Raw genomic sequence first — 17124 nt, forward strand, 5'->3', positions numbered from 1 at the left:
CTGGGGATCACACTGCAGGGCCCTGAGTAAGAACATGATGGCTGTGGATGTGGCATTATATACAACTTTAAAATATTTAGGCACATGCTATGTGGGCTTCATTTGTACACTTGCTTCAAGCCCTGCAAATTCAGGGGTGTATCTGCATGGTTGCTCGATGCTCAGGCTTAATTAGCCATGAGCTATCATTCCTTTGTGCTTTTAATCAATCTTTTTAAAGTTCCTTCTATGTGCTGGATATTGTGCTAGTGTCAGGTTCTTTAAGGATCTCATTGTCCTCATCAGCTTCTCCAGTGAAGCTGACATTGTTCCACAAAGTCTCATGCTTAGTCATGAACTACAAGTTCCATCCAGACCCACCTGGCTTTCTTTCACCCCATCCTTGCCAATTTTACCCCAGTACTGAGGCTTGGATCAGGTCCCCCCACCTCCCTCTTAATCTACGTAACTAAGTAAATCCAAGCAGCGCTTCCTGTCTTAGCCTACACATCATTACCCAATAAGCAAACCTTTCCCAACTCAACTCAGGAGAACTTTCTTCAGAAAAAACTTTCCTGGCCTTCACAATTGGATTAAGCCTCCGTCAGAGGCTCTTGTAAATATCAGATATCTTCTTAGCATGTCACACTGGCAACTTTATGCTCCGGGATTGGATGAATAACTCTCTCCCACACTAGGCTGTTGAGTTTGATGGGCTCTACCGGATTCACTGTTGAATCTCTAGGGCTCAGCACAGTGTCTGACACAGAGCAGGCACTCCAGGAATATTTACTGATTGAATTAAATAAATACAAGGTAATGTATGGATAAATTCAATACATATTTCATGGCTTGAATTTGACTAACACTTACTGGGTTTTCATAAAACATACTATGAGTTAAGGCAAATAGTACCAAATGAGAACCATTAACATGTATTTTCGTGGAGCGCAAACAAAATAACTTTGTCTAGCTATGGAATGTATGGGGAATTCATGAGAGGCTGAGAAGAGACGGTATAACTACATTCTGTGGTCAGTTCTGCTCCCATCCTGCTCTGCTTGCACTCTTTACTAAGCGCTACTTTTCCTGATATTTTGTTTTTATGAGTCCTCATCTCTTCTTCTCTTTTTTCGTCCTATGTGTTTTTCAAATGCATTCATCATCAGCAAAATTAATCTAATAGGCATGCCCTTTGACCCAGAACTTTCAACTGAAGGATTCCAGCTCCTAGAAATATTACTGGCATTTCAAATGACATAATACAAAGAGTATTCACAGCAGCAGTGTTTGTCATGACAAGGAAATGGAAACAAGATGCCTGCCAATAGAGGAATAGATTCATACATTCACACTATGACCTTGCAAATAATGTGGTAGATCTATGTTCTGATGAGGAAAGCTGCATCTAATATCTGGCCAAGGAGGAAAAAGGCAAGTTGCCATGTAATATATACATTATGATCCCTCCCCCACAATCAACGTATATGTTTGCATACATGTGGTAGAAATTACAAATTAAATTGCAACAATGGTTACCTTTGAGGAAGGACTTGGAAGGAGCTTGGGGAAGTCACTGTTACTTCTTGCTTTATACTCCTCTGTATTATCCAAATTTATGACAAAAGTATGTTAGATTTCCAGCTTAAAAACTCCAGTAATGTAAGCGATTAATTTGCTTGTTTATGATCTGTTTCTCCTCTCTAGGATGTAAATTCCATATAAGCAGAGACTTTGTCCACCTTTTCTCACCGTCATCTCCACTGTGCTTACAACAGTGCCTGGAATACAGGAAGTGCCCAATGCATATTATTTGAGTGACAGATCAATTTTTTAAAAAGAAAATTCCATTTTGACAAAATCTATCTTTCATATCCCCCTCGCCAAACCCTCCATGTTCTTATTGGTGAAGTGACTGGGTGCTGAGGAATCTGAAATTCTCTGCCTCACATGGTGGGCCTTGAATTGAGGTTGCCCTCTTCCCTGAATCATTGGTTCCCATGATAAACGGGTTGAAAACCCATAAGGCCTCCTGCACACAAATGTGAAAAAGACTCAAAGTTCTTAAGCGATAGGGTTTCAAGCAACAAAGAATGGGTTATTTTAAAAAAGAAACCTTGATATTGGTTTAAAGTTAATCCCTTCAAAAAGTAAGAGCTAAAAAAGAACACATTAAGTTAGAAACAAGGAACAAAAGCCTGTGCTGTCTGTTCAATCATTGAAAGGTCACAACTGTTTAACCACCAGATAATTCGACTTTAGAAGAGTCCAACAAAACCATGAAAATATAATACATTATAGCTTAGGAAAAGATCTGCAAAAATATGCACTAAATTGTATTCTGTGGTTACTGCTTCTCTTTAACTTTCCCTTTGCTTTACTGCAGAACCAACATACAGCCGCTCAGGAATGCACACAATCTCAAGGACCCATGGGCTGCCTTGCCTTTTCTTCGCGAGTGGAATTGTAGAGTTTGGGGACCATGATGCAGAGTGAGAAACTGGTCAGGTCCAAAGATGTCAGAACTCAGGGGTTTCATGTTGTGCACAGACAAGGAAGAGAAAAGAGGGAGTATGTCAGTCATATCGCCTGGACCAGATGGTTCTGGGTTTGGGAATCCTCATTTCTTGCATCTTACAGTTACATAAATCTATTACTTCTGTGCTTTTGGTTTTTTTCTTTACTGTATCAACAGACTACTGCAGGGGTCATAGCCTGGACATGGCCAACCAGAAAGATACTCAAGGAATGCTCAATGGAAGAAAGCAGGTACACTTGATCCCTGCATAGAGCCGCAGAAACAAATGTCATTTGTGAATTTAACTGCTAGAGGCTGATGGAAATACGATGCAAACAACCTAAAGAACTTCCAGCTCAATTAATGATTCTTTTTTATCTGTAATCTTTATTTGTAAAAGAGAAACCTATTGTTTTTCCCTTAAGTTGTGATGCCAGCGTAATGTGATCTCATGCAATGTGGGTGAAAGTTAAATGATTTTTTAAAATAAATTTATAAGAGTAAGTTTAATAAGTAGAAAACGTTGAATTTTATCTTCAAGGTAATATTTACAGAACAATAAAATGGAGCATGTGCTTTGAGATGAGGAGAAAGTAACAAGACACTTTCACATTTAGCTTCATTCTGTTCCATATCATCAAATTTGTTCCCTGTATCAGGAAGTAACAAACATAAAGAGATAAAAAGTGATCTAAGAAAGGGGGGCAAAATCTATGGTTTACTCCAAATGCTGTATAAGTCCCTTGGGTTTCTTTTTCAGGAAGTCAATTCCCTGTCCCATGACTGCCAGTTAGGGCTTGTGGCTTCTCACCAATGTTCCCCCATAAAAATCAGCTCAAGGTGTGACTGCAGCTCAAGTCTGATCTCTCCTGGTCAACTGGGAAATTTACAGGGGACGCTCGCACTTTACCAGGGAACAAAATTCTATGCCACAGGAAAGAAACTGGAGGGGGATTATTTGCAGGCTGGAAAGACTATTGGTATGACAGTGGAGGGAGATGCTTATAAAATGTTAAGCAATGTGATATTTTTATAAGGTAAGAGACCATATACAAAATAAATCTAATACGTGTGATTTAGAGCACAGGCTTTGCGGTCAGAGACCTGAAGGCAAATATTTCTCTGCCGTTTACTTTGGGCAAGTCACCTGCCTCTCTAAGGCTCAGTTTCCTCATCCATCAATTGTGTGTAATAAAAAGACAGTGCGGTTCTGAGTAGTCAAGTGCTCAATAAAAAGTAGCCATTCACAGAAAGACAAACTTAGCATGTTCTCACTCATTTGTGGGAATTAAGAATTAAAACAGTTGAATTCATGGAGATAGAGAACAGAATGATGATTACCATGGGCTGGGAGGGGTGGTAGGGAGGTAAGGACATTGGGGATGGTTAGTGGGTACAAAAATATAGTTAGATAGAATAAACAAGATACAATGTTTGATAGCACAATGGGGTGATTACAGTCAACAGTAATTTATTGTGCATTTAAAAATAACTAAAAGAGTATAATTGGAATGTTTGTAACACAAAGAAATGATAAATGTTTGAGGTGCTAGATACTCCATTTACCCTGATGTGATTATAATGCATTGTATGCCTGTATCAAAATATCTCATATACCCCATAAATATATACTCTATGTACCCATAAAAATAAAAAATAAAATTTAAAAGTAGCTATTACTTTTTACCTTTTATGAGATGCATAAGCTTTTTAACTAGAGTAACAAGAAATTACACAAACATGCATAAATGGAAATTATTCATGTTTCTTTGACAAAAATGTGGGATTGCTTTTATTTGAGGGACATTGTTAGTATGAATGCTTCAAAAACAGAGTCAATAATCATCCGACATTAAATCCAAATCAGTGTACTCTGTACACCTGCCTACATGTCTGCATGAGCATGGGTGCTCCCCAAATGCCTGTAATTTGTAAGAGCCATTTAATATTTACTTTCATTTTTCTTTCCCCACTCAGAGTTCTTCCATTTCTCCCGACTGAATCAAGGAGAAATCTCCCAGGAAGGCGAAACCTCTGGACCACCAAGTCCTTGAAGTAGGTTGACCCACTGCCACAGTTTTAATGGGAGTGTCTCAGTTTTAGCACTTAATAATGTCATGCCCCAGAAGCTCCACCAGTCTTCTGCAAACCGGGGTGGTGGTTTCCTCTACCTGGGAGCCTGGCACCCCAGCCAGGACCTACAGGATTACATCTGTTGACTGCACTCAGTTTTACTTCAGTGCAGGTGGTGTTTCTTTCCCTTGGTAGAATTCTTTCACTAACACCCCTGTGAGTCTTGTCAGATGTGATTAAACTACGGGCAACACAAATGGAATGAAAAGAAGGAGGTGGAATTTTTTTTTTTTTTTTAACCTATCTGACAGGTAAGACTTGAGATGAACCGGGGGGTTAAAGAAGGGTATGCGTGCCTCTGGGTGCTTTGCTATCTATGTGCTCACACACAGGAAGGAGTGTGTGTAACGTACTGGGGAAGAGACCGTGGGAAGCCCGAGCTGGGCAGAAGCCCCTGGAAAGTGGGGGAGGGGAAGGCAGCCGTGGCTGCAAAATTGAGGCACACAGTTCCCCATCATGGCCTCCAGAGGGCGCCATCAGCCCGCAGTGATTCTTTGCCTTTTGAGGCGGGCAGAAGGAAGTCGATCCACCTGGAGGGTAAGGAGAGCTGCAACCCACTGCCTTCAGGGCTGGGGCATGCAAGAACGAAGTGGACCACTCGCAGTGCTTGAATGTTCTCCTTGTTAACCCCAGCAGGGATAAGCACCTCCGCCTCATAAGATCAAAGCTCTTTCGTTCCCGCTTTAACGTTGCCAGTCTCCTTTACTTCGGAAAGAATGAGAAACCTCATCCTAGCAATCCCAGGGATCTGTGCCCTCCAGAGGAAGATCTCTGCAAAGCTGTTTACAGCGGGTTGTGTGGAGGCCAGCTTCTCTGGCACGGCGCGGTGTTCCCGTGGAGCGTTTCCAGGGCGCGGAGGCCCAGGGTCACCGGCTCGAATGAATAGGAAGCTGATTGCCGCTCCACACTGATGGATGTATATTTGTTACATCTGAAATGTTCTGAGAAAAGAACTGCTTCTGAAAAGAAGAGCTTTGTGTGAGCACAGTGAACATGAAGGGCGAGATTCCAAAACCTTTAGGGGGGTTTTCTTTCTATGCAAGAATGAGACACAGAAAGCTGTTTCCAGCATCCTCTGGTAATCTAGGAACACCTGTGGAAAAGCGTTCCCCCGTCTCAATCCCAGGGGTGGGAATCAGGAAGTACAGAAGCTGCCATCAGAGCCCAGGTCTGGCTCTGTCACTGCCCCTTGGGTGACCTCGCGGCAAACCACTAGAGAGCCAGGCCTCAGTTTTCTCATCTGTAAAATGAGGAGCCCGACTGGAGGGTACCCAAGTTCCCTCCCAGGTCTGGCACTTCCTGAGGGTCCTATTGTTCACCGAAGAGCTAATAATGCTAGTTCTCAAATTTTTTGCTCTTGGGACCCCTTCACAAATCTTAAAAGTACTGAGCCTCCCCCCACCCCATGGATCTGTGGGGGCTTCTTTGGCTATTTGGCAGGCAGTACTAATCAAACTAACTGACATATAAGAATTTTAGTTTATACTTCAAGTGTCGAAGGCTCTCTCCAAGGGCCTTCTCTCTGCCCTGTGGTGTTTACATTTGTCTCGGTTGATGTAAGGCACTGATTATGGCCTCTGGATGCACACTGGAATCACCTGTAGAGCTGAGATGTAACCTCAGACCAATTCCCAGAGATTCTCATTTAGTTGGTCTCTGCAAGGTAGTGGGGAGGGGGCTACCAGGTGATTTTTAATGTGTAGCCAGGCTTGAGAAGGGCCACTCTGATAGCTCTATGGTTCTCAAAGTGTGGTCCCAAGCCAGCAGCATCTGTATTACCTGGGAACTTGTTAGAAATTCAAATTCTCAGGCGTGCCATGGACCTACTAGGGCGGAGCCCAAGAATCTGTTTTAACAGGTCTTCCAGGTGATTTGAATACATGCTACAGTTTGAGACCCAGTGTTCTCGATTGCCACACCTCCACGGCTTCCACTCCCACCTTCACCATCACCTCCATCAACTAAGTAAGCCCATGAAAATGTTTCAGGTTCCCATCTTCCAAGGTGCAGCTGTCTGTGTTTGCAGTGGTGACAGGGGCTTGGGTGACCGTGGCATCATTTGCATGCGAGGAGCTGCTGGGCTCTTGAGAGAATGGACCAAAGGCCACTAAATGCCACACACACATTCCATTCAGCAAATATTTATTGCATAAATATGTATTGAGGTACCAGGCTATTGCTGAGGGCATCACCTTACAGAATGCTTGCTGCATAGGAGATGCTTCAGAAATGCTGGCTGAGTGGAACCTCAAGGCATTGTTGCAGCCATTCATGCTGCCTAAGAATTATGCATCCTGTTTACTCTGTCCTCACCTTTGACATGTGGAAGCCCTAATCCTTGGGAATCCTGAAAAACAAGGGTCCCTCTGGCATAGCGACCAAAAAGAAAAATCACAACGACACCTAGCCTATGCTAGCCTCGCCAACAATATTGCTTTTTGCAAAGAATGGAAAATATTTGCAAATGGTTGAATGTTGAATCATGGGTTCTATAATATTAGTTAATCTTTATAGAAATTCCATTTTACTATGGAAACAATAGGTTAATTGTTAGAGTGGACGGAGATCTGTAGGACTGTCTCCTCCACACTCACATATTTGTTTTTCTAGAAACTGCCACCTACCCCATCCATATTTCTCATAGGAGCTCTCTCTGTCTCTCTCTCTCTCTCTCTCTCTCTCTCTCTCTCTCTCTCTCTCTCCCCCCCGCCTTTTTCTCTCTCTCTGTGTATAGTACATGACCCAACAACCTAACTGGCACTCAATCCAAGGTGGGCTACTGACTCTTGACTCCTTTGCTTAGAATTTTTTGGACTTGACACTGAGCAATCTCCCTATGGTGACTGAAGCTGGAAGGTTCAATATTAGGGTTCTCCATAGATATGGGACCAATAGGGGGTGTGTGTGTGTGTGTAGAGAAAGAGAGAAGAGAGAAGACAGATAGATAGATAGATAGATAGATAGATAGATAGATAGATAGATAGATAGATGATAGATAGATAGATAGATAGATAGATAGATAGATAGATAGATAGATAAAAAGCATTTATTATGGGAATTGGCTAAGACAGGTTGTCTGCGAGCTGGAAACCCTGGGATGCTGGTAGCATGGCTCAGTCTAAGTTCAAAGGGCTTGGAACTAGGGAAGCAGGTGGTGTAATTCTCAGTCCAAGGCTGAAGTCCTGAGAACTGGGGGTGGGGTGGAGGACTGTGGTAAGTTTTAGAGCCTAAAAGTTGGAGCCTGGAGTTCTGATGTCGAGGGAACAGAAGAAAATATACCCCACATCCAGGATGGAGAGGGAGGAACTCACCTTTTTGTTCTATTTGGGTTTCCAGCTGATTGGATGGTGCCTGCCCACACTGAGAGCAGATTTTCCCCTCTCAGTCCATTGACTCACTTGGCAGTCTCCTCTGGAAATAGCCTCCATGACATACTCAGAAATAATCATGTATTTACCTGTTCTTTAGGTAATCCTTAATCCAGTCAAGTTTACATCTAAAGTGAACCATCACAACAGACAAGGATGAAGTTGATGGATATGTTTCCGCTGACATGGAGTGATCCAGTCTGCAAGGAAGGAGAAGGAAGCTGGCCACACACACACAGCACGGGAGGAATGAGGGGAGGCTCCTCACGCACCTCAGTAACTTGGCTCTAGTTATTCCTGAAGCCCATTTGCATCCCCACTCTTTCCCACACTTGGTTTTTCAACACTTTCTTTTAGATTTTTGTGGCTCAAATCAATTCCCCTTTGAGATGAAGCTAATTGGGATTTGGTTCTGTCACCTGTAACCATAGCCCTAACCAAAAGAGGTGTTTGAACAGCTTTAGGGTGATTAAAATGAGTACAAAGGGGGAAGTCCACCAATAGCTCTGACATTTTGGTTTCTGTCACCTTATGTCTTTCTTAAACACATGAATTTTACCAGATACACTTTAAGGGTCAGTTTTATAGTTTTGTTTGTTTGTTTGTTTTGCAAACTTTTAATTGAATGATAACATACATACTAAAAATACTGCACAATCATAACTTTTCACAAATACACATACCTGTATAACCAACACCCAGATTAAGAATCAGAACAGGCTGGGCATGGTGGCTCACACCTGTAATCACAGCATTTGGGGAGGCCAAGGCGGAAAGATCACTTGAACCCACCCAGGAGTTCAAGATCAGCCTGGACAACATAGCAGGACTTCGTCTCAACTAAAAATAAAAATGAAAAATAGCAGGGCATCGTGGTGCGTGCCAGTAGTCCCAGCTACTCAGGAGGCTTAGGCAGGAGGATTGCTTGAGCCCAGGAGGTTGAGGCTTGGTCATGCCACTCCACTCCAGCCTGGGTAACAGAGCAAGACCCTGTCTCAAAACAAAACAAAGAAACAGTAAAGAATCAGAAGATATCTAGCAACCTCCCAGTCAGCATCCCCTCACCTCAAGGTAGCCATGCTCCTGACTTCTGACATCATGAAACATTTTGCCTGTTTCTGAACTTTAAGGAATCATACAGGATGTTCTCTTTCATGTCTGGCTTCTTTCTTATTGGTAAGAGGCATCCATGTTGTTGCCTGGGGCTGTAGTCTATCCTTATTGCTGAGTAGTATCCCCAGCTTTGTATTTAAATGTTATTTTTCTTAAAGTAGGCTAGAAATCAGTAATAGAAACATAGTAGAAGTAGCTATTTGTTCTCGTGATGATCTATTGATCCTAAAATATCTAAATCAGACAAGCTGCCTGGAACTTTGCAGAAGAGAGAAACTGCTCTTATTAAGTTGGAGGCTTCATTGAGATTCCTCTTAATGCTGCTCAGCTCAAGTGAGGGCATGGGCTGCTTCCTCCTTATGGAGCGGGGAAAACAACAAATGACCCACCTCCTACCCTTGCGCAGAACAGAGCTTCTGAAAGAAAAACATGCTGCAGCTGTCCTTAAAAGTGACCCTTTCAAAAAACCTAATCAGACTGCACATTGTGTGTTTCAGCAAATAGCATTCAATGACTCTAAAGACAAATAATGCCTTACTGCAATTTGTACATAATTTTTGGAAAACAATACTATTCTAATTTTTACCAAGCAAGCAAACAGTAATTTATTCACAGGGCTGTTCTAGTAGACCTTTCTTCACTTGCCTCGAGATACAGATTCTGAATATGAATTTCATCAATGCCTGTAGTTTTGCTTCTTTATCCTCCGTAAGAATTAGAATGCAAATCATGAACCCCAATTCAACTGGCTTAACAAATAAGGAAAATTTATTATTTTTCATCACAAGAAGTATGGGCTAACATTGACAAGAACCTGAGTTCTTTCTTTATCAGACTGACCTAAGGAGAGCCTGGTTGGATCCAATTAGACAGAGGCCATGCCAGGAATCATATCCAGAAATAACAGCTTCCAACAGCAAAATATACTGTCTCTCTCTCTCTCTCTCTCTCTCTCTCTCTCTCTCTCTCTCTCTCTCTCTCTCTCTCTCTCTCCTCTCTCTCTCTGAAGAAACCATCCTTAGAAACCTACCACTTCTTATCAGCCAGAATTACATCCAGGTCCATTGGAAAAATCAGCCACTGGCAAAGGGAATGAGATTACCATACTTGGCACATAACAACAGTGTTTATTCCTAAAATGAGGAATACAGTCCCCTCACCTGAGTGACTTTCAAACAGAACAATGGCTCTCCTGGCAAGGGAGACAGGGAGAAGGATTATTGGACTAACAACTACCCAACCATTATCCTCCACAGTCCACCTCTTTGACTTCCCAGCTTCCATACATTGTTCAAAAAATGCTCATACTTCCACAAAATGCACATAGTCCTTCCAGTGAAAAGAACCTAAAGTCTCATCAAGGAAAAAACAAGATAAATCCAATAAAACCTTTCATTCAGAGAAGTGACTGTCATCACTGATCCATAGCACATGTTATTTCCTGAAGGACATCAATAGCAAATACTAGTTCCATGACCCAGGAATCGACTGAGTTTCTCTGTCAGCCTGGTGGATGTCCCTGGTTCCACTCCACTGGAGCCTCCCTTTCCCATTGTCTTCCATGGCCATTTCTGGGGTAAGGGTTGAAGAAGATACCCTCCTGGATGCTGCTGGATTTAACAGCTCACTTCCAGCAGATACAGATTCTATGGTCTCAGAACAATAGGGCTTGAATGGTTCCAGACTTTTATCAGTTTGAAATTCACTTCTGGTCAGGTCCAGGCACTGATAATGGCCAGTCATCTTGTCTGTATGAGGCCTGTGAGAGACACAATCGCTCCTCCTCCCCACGTGTCTCTATGATCTTCCCGCCATCAAGCACAAAGTTTAATGGCCTCCACCTTGAGCCAACTGGTAACAAAAGCCACATGGTGGAAGAGGGTGTGAAGCAGGGGAGGGGTGATGTCACCTGTGATCCCAGCCATCCTGGGTGCACCTAAGCTAGACGGTGCCTCCTGTCTTACAAAGGATGTGTGGTGAGAGATACTAACGGGAGGCATGGGGAATCAGATTGGCTTTTGTCCCAATTCTACCAGTCATACCTCCTGAGAAATTTCTTTTTTCTCTACCTTTTGGGAGGTAAGTAGGAGAAGGACATCAATTTTGTACAAAATTGGGATTTGCAAGCTTGAAAATCTCCAAATTATGGCTTTTAAATCGATTTAGATTCTAGGTTATGGGCAGGAAGAGTCTGTATTAGCAAAATTTGACTGTCTTCCCTTTCTGCATCTAGACATGTCACTTTTCACCTAAACTTGCCTCTTAGACTATCCCTTTCTCAAAAACTTCAAGGAATAACAAGCATGTGCCGGCCGGGCATGGTGGCTCAAGCCTGTAATCCCAGCACTTTGGGAGGCCGAGGCGGGCGGATCACGAGGTCAGAAGATCGAGACCATCCTGGCTAACACGGTGAAACCCCGTCTCTACTAAAACTACAAAAAAACTAGCCGGGCGAGGTGGCGGGCGCCTGTAGTCCCAGCTACTCAGGAGGCTGAGGCAGGAGAATGGCATGAACCCGGGAGGCGGAGCTTGCAGTGAGCTGAGATCCGGCCACTGCACTCCAGCCTGGGCGACAGAGCGAGACTCCGTCTCAAAAAAAAATAAAATAAAATGAAACAAGCATGTGCCAATATCCCTGATTTTCCTACCAATACCTCTAACCCTACAGTGTCCATAGGCACATGATCAGAGTCCTGAAGTCCAACTTGGGACAAAATGACCAAAACCTACAGACTCAGAAATTTTGAAATATGGCTTTTACTGTTGTAAAATACTTAAGAGCTACATGTAGAAATGAAGGAGTTGACCACCAGCTGAAGTCAGGAACTATCACACCCAGTTTCACATTTTCTCTATCATATACATGTGTAAACTCCAGTTTCCCTCTGCCTACACCACCTTTCCAGAAATTGTTTTAGGATCTACAGGGAAGGGAGACTCTTTTCCTCATAAGTAAACACACTTTAAAAAAGATATTTGAAAACATACTTTGAAAACAAGATGAATCACAGCAAACAATATAAAATATAAATCTGAAAATAGATCAGGATATACTGCTTACACAGGGGGAGGATCATATCATTTTGATAAGAAGAACTAAAGGTAATATAGCATTGAAAATGTGTTTGTCTGGCTGGGCATGGTGGCTCATGCCTGTAATCCTAGCACTTTGGGAGGCCAAGGTGGATCACCTGAGGTCACCTGAGGCCAAGGTGGATCACCTGAGGTCTAGCCAACATGGCAAAACCCTGTCTCTACTAAAAATACAAAAATTAGCCGGGCGTAGTGGCACATGTTTGTAATCCCAGTTAAGAGGCTGAGGCAGGAGAATCACTTGAACCTGGGAGGCAGAAGTTGCAGTAAGCTGAGACCATGCCACTGCACTCCAGCCTGGGTGACAGAGTGAGACTCCATCTCCAAAAAAAAAAAAAAAAGAGAGAGAGAGAGACAGAAAGAGAGAATGTCTTTGTTCATTGAGATTTTTAACTTTTAGAAAAGATAATATGAAGTTCTGTTCATTAGGGACAATGCCAGTTAAAGTTTGGTTGGTTTTAAGGCAGAAGCTCGTCTTCAGTGTTCCATTAATAGCCAATTGATTTTCCTCTATGACACTGGGAGGAAATATGAGGGAGGGTTCACCATTGATCCTTCTGAGCTCTGCACTCTTATTCAGATTCTAATCTGGCAACATGCTGCACAAACACTAGCACTAACACCAGCGTCTGGGGCTTCACTATGTGGTTCTGATGGTATGATTCTCACCATGCGTAGGTTTGATGATATCTAAGCCATATCAACTTCCCTTCCAGAAAGGAGTACTCCCATTTAGTTTTGAGTTGAACGTTAATCAATTCCCTTTACACAAGTTCAGCATAGTTGAACAAAACCATGTTCCAAAACCAAGGTTGATGCAATACATCATGTTCACCAATTTATCCCTATGGTTAGTACATTCCTGACACACGGCCAGTGCTCAATAACTACTTACTGCCTAGATGAATACATAAAAAAGACATAGCCACTGAGCAGCTCGGACAGCCTTGGCTTGGAATATTTTGCTGGTCACATTAAGTTATTTGCAGTTTACTAACAACAAAGGCATGGGGAAGCCAGATTTCTGTAATTTTGAAATAGTTTATAGTTTCATTAGACTTTGAGTCTTGTTTGTCAAATAGCATTTATTAATATCCACTTTCTCCCAGGCAGAGCTCTAGGCACAAGGCAGAAAGTTAAAAATTCCAGAACAAATCTCTTTTTTTTTCTTTTCTTCCTCCACTTTTTCTTCCTCCACTACATTTTTCTTTCTCCACTACAAATACCTGATTCTAAGCCAGGTGTCTTTGAGATCCATCCCCAAAACACTGCAATGATTGACACCGATGAGGCTCCTTAAAAGCTGCCTTTCCTTTCTCCTTCCTCCAATCTCAGAAGTAACCACTGCCTTCCAATTCCTGTAACATTGTTCTTAGCACTCATACAGTCACTATTATTGCAAGTTGCACACACGGACATGGAATTACTAAAAAACACATGGCTCTCTGTCTTGCTGTGCTGCGTCATGACTTTGTTGGAGGCGGACACCCATTTATAAATAACACACATTTGTCAAATCAATGAATAAACAGCAGAGATGCATTTTTTTCTTCTCTGTAACTGAGAATTTAAAGATAAAAAATGAAAACTGGATAAAGCTCCTTTCTTCAGTACTGGACAAAGAAGGGAAAAGACAGGGAAGATCTACTATTTAGCTAGAAAATCAGCAAAGCAGAAAAGTCTTATCTCTGGACTCAGTCATCTGGGAGAATGCACATAGTAAGTGAAATTCTTTGATATGCTTCTCATCGAGATAAGTCAACTATACGTTTTCCCCTCGACTCCTGGCCTATCTTGTGACTCAGTTGTAACCAATAGAATGCAATGGAAGTGATGTGGCATAACTTCTGAGGCTATCAGCAAAGGCCATGCTGCTTTTACCTGATTCTCTTGGGGTACTCATTCTAGGAGAGCCTACCCCTGCCACCATGTAAGAACTTGGACTATCCTGGGACCATGGGATTGCTGTGCTGGATGTGCCATGTGTTTGTGGGCCTCTGGTCAACAGCCCTAGCTGAGCCAGTCAGTAGCCAGTGTCAGGCACAGTGGCTCACGCTGTGGTACCAACACTCTGGGAGGCTGCCATGGTGGTATCGCTTGAGGTCAAGAGTTTAAGACTGACCTGGTCAACACGACAGGACCCTATCTCTACAAAAAATTAAAGTTAAAAAACCAAAAAAAAAAAAAAACCAGCCAGTGTAAACTACCAGCCATGTGCATGAGCCACCTTGAACATCCGGCTCAGTCAAACCTTCAGATGACTGTAGCCCCAGCCAATATCTGACTGCAACCACATGAGAGACAGTGAGAACTGCCAAACTGTTTCTAAACCTGACTCTCAAAATACAATTGTTTTAAGCTGCTAAATGATGGGGAAATTCACTACACATTAATAATAACTGGACCAATTGCCTCTGGGTATTACCACTGTAGAAAAACCCTGAATTTTTCTTCTCTACTCTTGAATGGGGCTGTTGAGCCCTTTGTCAATTTTCAGACTAAGCATATACAAAGACACACAAGCATATGACCATTCATCAGTGAGTATCTTACTCCATAAATGAAAACAGGCTGGGCATGGTGGCTCACACCTGTAATCCCAGCACTTTGGGAGGCCGAGGCGGGTGGATCACCTGAGGTCAGGAGTTCATGACCAGACTGACCAACATGGCAAAACCCTGTCTCTACTAAAAATACAAAATTAGCTGGGCGTAGTGGCACATGCCAGTAATCCCAGCAACTTGGGAGGCTGAAGCAGGAGAATTGCTTGAACCTGGGAGGTGGAGGTTGCAGTGAGCCAAGATCACGCCATTGAACTCCAGCCTGGGCAACAAGAGCAAGACTCCGTCTCAGAAAAAGAAAAAAAACCTTCAGAGCCTGTACAAGTAGAATCCATCAGAATGTAAACTAAAATCATAAAAGGTTTCTGGAATGAAAGCAGTCTCTGCTTAATTAAGGCAAGTAATGTAACACCTGTTAAGATGAGCGTCATAAGGACAATTATTAGAGGCTTCTACAAAATAATGTTTCTTAGTTACTGAACAAAGACTTGGTAACTAGAAAGGCTCAGAAATTATTCTCCTCTGAGAGGAAATGAGGGGAAAAAACATTCACAGAAACATCTTGTGATTGAAGCTAGCTCTGCCCCCATGTAGGGGAGCAAGGCTGACTTCATGTTGTACATCCCCGTGACTAATCTCTGACTATTAGTCTAAACTACAAATATACTCCAGCCAAGGCAACAGTAGGAAACCTTTCCATATGGCCAAATCTTTCCACAGTCAGTAGGGTTTGCAGGATGTGTAAATTAGACCTTTCACTTCCACAAAAGGAAATAATTGTACATGTGACCATTTGTTCTTCCTTGCTTTGTACTCCTTTCCATTGGAAACGTGCCCAATCCACGTGTGCTGTCCTTCAGCATAATGAAGAGCCTTCTAGAGGCTGTCTCCTTCCTTGCAGACCCTGCTCTTTTCTGTTCAGCCCTCAGCACTCCCCACATGTGGAAAGGATTGGCCTGGCCTTGGGCATAGTTCAAAGAGCTGAGCTGCATCATATCTCATCTTTCCTCACAGCCTGGCAGGCCAGGACCAGGGCAGCTCACACAGGCAAGGATCTGGTTATTGGGAGTGCCTTCTTCTCAGTATACTTCTGGCTCTACTTGGGACTGAGAACTGAGAACTGAGAACTCTATGTCAATTCTTGGAAATCCCCTGCTTGAGCGATCTTGTTGCAAAGATCCCTTAGAAATCCAGAAAGGCAGTGGCTTGAAAACTATGCTTGGAAAAGCCATAGGAACACAACTCAGGGTTGCCACAGAGAAGGAAGAGTGGAGTAATGAGATGAGTGGAATTCTGAGACCCACCCACATGACAATCTAAAGCATCTTATCTGTTTCCTGTTTCTCATGTTGGATTTGAAATCTTTTATTTGTAGAAATTATTTGAAAACCGCTGCAAAGTAGACAGAGGATGAATTTTGAAATCAGAAGGCTGTGCACTTAAATCTCAGCTCCACCCCTTATTGACATTCACTGAATGTCCCTGGCCTCAAATCTTCTGCAAAATGGGGATAACAATGTAAAACTCACAGGCATAGTGAAGATTAAATGAGATGATGTGATCAGAGAGCCTGGCACATAGTAGTTGCTCAAAAAATGATAAAGGTTGGGGATTTAAAGGGTCAGTAATATGGCTGTCTTTTTCTCTGCCCAAGTTCAGAATCAGTTAAGAAAGAGACTCAGAAATAACACAGAAAAGCCCTAAAGGAACAATCTGGTTAGAGAATGAGGATTAGCTATATGGCAACAGAGGGCTTTCTAATATTGTACCCCAGAATTAAAATCACCTGCTCAATCACAAGCAGAACTGGAAATCTGTAGGCCTCCAGAAGAGATGGGGGGCTCCCTTGTAAAATTTACAGCATGGAAAATACCCCCACAGAAAGGCAGATCCCAAATAAATAAAGATGAAGAGAATGAGTTACACCTACTCAGTTACTCAAATCCACTAACAGATAAGTCACTCATGCAACTTATGAGCCATCATATACAGTTGCACATGTTCACTGCACAATTACAGATAATGCCATTTATTATGTGCTTTGACTTGCCTTCTAAATAAATCTAGAAGTTTCCACAGGTCACAGCCAGCAACTCCATTGCTTTCTCAAAATTTTATTAACTAGCAAAGGAAAAGCAAAGCATTTATTGGAAAAGGATTCCAGGAGGAAAATTCATCACATTTAGTCTTGGCCACCCCTTTACAAAGAATTTTCAAGAAGATAGATATATGTGAAATGACAAATGGGTTAATGAATCTCATTATACTAAAAGTAGACATAATGGCCCATTGCCTGAGAAACATGAATGTATAAAAGCTACAGGTTCCCATTGGTTTCTTCAACTGGGATAGCTGCCCC

General features: G+C 42.5%; 1 long non-coding RNA gene across 12 annotated transcripts in view; it reads right to left on the reverse strand.

Moving 5' to 3' along the window:
• Positions 1 to 17124, reverse strand: part of LOC103216248 (uncharacterized) — a 151319-nt gene that overhangs the window by 50610 nt on the left and 83585 nt on the right. For 6 of the 12 annotated variants that reach the window (XR_012094014.1, XR_012094018.1, XR_012094008.1 and 3 more), the window contains one exon: positions 1519 to 8988. This is a non-coding gene — a long non-coding RNA (uncharacterized lncRNA). The remainder of the gene's footprint in view (positions 1 to 1518; positions 8989 to 17124) is intronic. The other 6 variants (XR_012094017.1, XR_012094013.1, XR_012094011.1 and 3 more) reach the window with 5 other exon arrangements.

This window comes from Chlorocebus sabaeus, chromosome 9 (genome assembly GCF_047675955.1).
Source record: "Chlorocebus sabaeus isolate Y175 chromosome 9, mChlSab1.0.hap1, whole genome shotgun sequence".
Taxonomy (NCBI): Eukaryota; Metazoa; Chordata; class Mammalia; order Primates; family Cercopithecidae; genus Chlorocebus; species Chlorocebus sabaeus.